Raw genomic sequence first — 3,475 nt, 5'->3', positions numbered from 1 at the left:
CGCAGCTCTACGGAACCCTGCTCAACTGAGCGCTCGCCCACCACGCCCAGCAGGTGGCACCCAGGGGCGACCTCCCCCCCACACCCAGCCCCGCCACAGGGTTTCCCCGGACACCCCCATGCACCCAGCCCGTGTAGCCGAGAGGAGGCCCCCGTGCCGTCTGTCCCCAGCCCTGTCTGGCAGACCCACGCAGTACCTTCCCCTGTCCCTGTGCCCCCGCCTGAGGTGAGCAACCCTTTTATAACGTGAAACTATTTTTATAGAGACAAAGGGTCTTTCTTAACGCCCTCGGCCTCCAGCTCCCTGGATGGCAGCCTTGGCGTTTTCAACACAAAGCTTCTTTCTTTTTCCGGTGAGGGTACGTGGGGCCTGACCCCAGGAAGGGACATACTGGACTCCACAGTGGTGGGGAGACACTGGGCGAGCCAGCGGCAAGGGGACCCTGAAGCTCTGTCCACAGAGGGGAAACAAACCCCAGTAGGGTATAGGAAATGTTTTAAAACCCATCTCTCCCCGTGCAGCCAGCACACCCCGCCCTCCTCCGTGGCCCTTATCCGAGTGGGGCCCCTTACAGCCGGTGCTCACCCCCAAACCCGCCGATCCCACTGTACTCTACCTCAGATGTATGAGGCCCCCGCCCCCGCCCTCCTCTCTGTGATGCATGCCCGTCCAGTCAGTGTTGTGTTTTGCACTCAATAAAAGGCACCAGTGGAAAGAATCTGCCTTTGGGTTGTTTCTGCTCCCCGCACCACGGGTCCCAGGAGGGGTGGCAACTGGGGTCCCACCACCCCCGACCAGCACTGGAGCCCCTGCCTGGGTCTGAGCCCTCCTGTCCTCTCAGCCCACTGGGCAGGACCTGTCCCTTGTGCCGCCCACCTGCTGGGCCACCCCTCATTCTTGCATCCCGGACTCCCTTTCCACCCCAAGCACATCCCTTAGATTTCTCCATGTGGGTCTGTTGGCCACAAGCTCTCGTTTTGACCTTTGTCAACCCTGCTCCCATGCAGCTGGGGGGCAGAATGGCACGTCTTTCCCCAGCACCCCAGCTTCCTGCAGGCATGGGTGCTGCCCTTCCTCCAGGGTCCTGTCTTTTCCTCTGGCTGTCTCAAGCTTTGCTTTGACTTAGTTTTCCGCAGTGTCCCCAAAGTGTCTGGGTATGGGGTCCCCTTTTAGGGCTCACAGGGAATCTTCTATCTGTGGTTGGTAGATTTCATCTGTCCTGGAAAATCTTCAGCTATTACTTTTCAAGAACATTTCTCTGCCCGTCAGACCTGTGATGGACCCTCGAGCTGTGGCCTCCTCTTCAGCATCTCCCTGACTTCGTCTTACCCCACTTCTGTGGCATGACCTGTCTTACAGTTCACCAACTCTCTGCTGCTGCATTCATTCCGCTGCCAAACCCAGCCACAGAGGATTTGTGCTTTGGCTGTTAACATTTTCCACTTCTAGCGCTGCTCCTGTGGCTTCCTGTTTGCCGGAGCTCTCTTTCCCAGCTCCTGTCTGACTTCTGGGAAGATGGGCACAGCCTGGGTCCTGGCCTACCCTGGTGTGAAGTCTGGGGCTGCTCCCTCAGTTCCCACTGGTGTCACCACCTTCTCTGTGTGCCTGGTTCTCTCAGACACATGAGTGCCAGGGAAACACATTTGTGGGTTCTGCAAAGCCTGGGACAGAGCCCCTCCTCCAGGGGGCCTTACACCTGCTCCCTCCAGGCACCCTGGGGACCACCCGGCCCTGGTTCATGCCCTGAAGCTTGCCGGTGGCATCCAAAAAGAGGTGGGTCCTCGCTATTCCAGGAGAAAGGGACAGGTCAGAGGGAGAGGCTGTGCTGGGTGTTGAAGGATGAATAGGAGTTTATCAAGTGATTCAGGCAACGGGAACAGAGGAGTTCCAGAAATTGTTCAGGGCTCCCAGGTGCCTCCTAGGACTCAGCCCTCATTTTCCCTCCGGATCAGCCTCAGATGTCTTGGACCTGTTACAGTTGCCCTGCTGCTGGACAGTTGTCCTGGCAGCCCCTCTACCCTAGTGAGCCCCTGCTGGGCATTTGCTATTCCCATTCATCCCCAGCCACCTCTCCTCAGCCCCCAGGTGGCCATGTCCCCCTAGGAAGTGCTAGGGGCTCCTGTGGGCCAGTTTCCCCTTGTGGGGAGCACAGCCACCCTGCAGGGGCTGTAAGCACAAGTGCCACTCAGAGTAAAAGTTGCAGCTACGCCTGGCGCACGAGACACAGTCAGCACACAGAGCCTGTGTGGAACCGCGCAAGGAAGCTATCTTTCTCCCGCAGCAGGCTCGGCTGTGGCATTTCAGATTCTAAAGGTAGGATGAAGGTAAGCATGGCCCAGGAAGGTGGGTGGAGGGGGAGCCCATACTTTTCCATTCCTGCTCCACGTTTTCTAAGTTTAGCCTCCTTATTTAAAAATTGCACATGGTGAACTCCCCAACACCTTGCCAAGGATCAGAGTCAGTCTTTACGAACACTCTGGAAGAAAGCTTTGGCAAGAGGCAGGTGAGACACAGCAACCAGCCATGCTTCCTGGGAGGACAGCCCGGTGCAGGGCGGTGGCTCCCTCGGCTGAGAAATCACATCCAGCACTAAGGAGCAGCCAGAATGGGGCCCTGGGAGCCTAGGGGTCAGGGACACAGGTCACTGGGAAGAAATGGGCCTCAGAGGCAGGGATCTGGGTGGCGCCTGCCCCAAGGGAAGGTCACAGGGTAACAACCTACAGTGCCCTCCGCATCATCTCCCTGTGGGGCCCCACTGCACAGATGAGAAAGCTGAGGCCGGGAGAAGCAATGCCCCAGGCACACAGGGCTGGGCCTGGAAGCTGAGCTGGCAGCGGGAACAGAGGAGCCAGCCCAGGGGACAGGCAGCCATCCACACCTTGTCCTCACCTGACTGAGGACAGCTACAAAGGATGCTTAGCCGCTCAGTGGTGACACTGCAGGCGGGGTGGGGGACATCAGCAGTGACACTCCTGGGAAGCAGGGGACACTGGGCTGGTGCAGGGGGAAGCAGGGCACCTGCTAGAGCTGGCTGAAAGGCTCTCACACGGCTCTCATTCCTTCAAGAGACGCGCGTGCAATGGGCCACCCTCCTCCAAGTGGGGCCCCGGTAGAGCCCCCAGGCTTTGGGTGGCCCCCAGATTTCAGTCCTGGGCTCTGGGCTGTGATGGCTTCCTCCCGGCACGGTTCCACGTGGCTCCTTTCCGGGACAGGCACTGTGCAGGGCAGCAGGGACAGCCCGGGGAAGCAGGCACGAGGCCATCCGAGGAGTGCATCACTCCATCCTGCAGCACCATAAATCTCAGGTCCCAATGGTCACACTGCACTGGGAAGGGGGCTTGGACCAGTGAGACCAGGGGACCCTTGGGATCGGCAGGCGACTGCTCCCCTCAAGCTCCCTCCATCCCAGCCGAGGCAGAGGAAGCCGCTTCTTCACACTGTGGCTGAGACAAGCTAAGAAAAAACATCATACACA

This window comes from Fukomys damarensis, unplaced genomic scaffold (genome assembly GCF_012274545.1).
Source record: "Fukomys damarensis isolate Sample0158 unplaced genomic scaffold, DMR_v1.0_HiC HiC_scaffold_21, whole genome shotgun sequence".
Taxonomy (NCBI): domain Eukaryota; kingdom Metazoa; phylum Chordata; class Mammalia; order Rodentia; family Bathyergidae; genus Fukomys; species Fukomys damarensis.
This window is presented reverse-complemented; position numbering follows the sequence as displayed.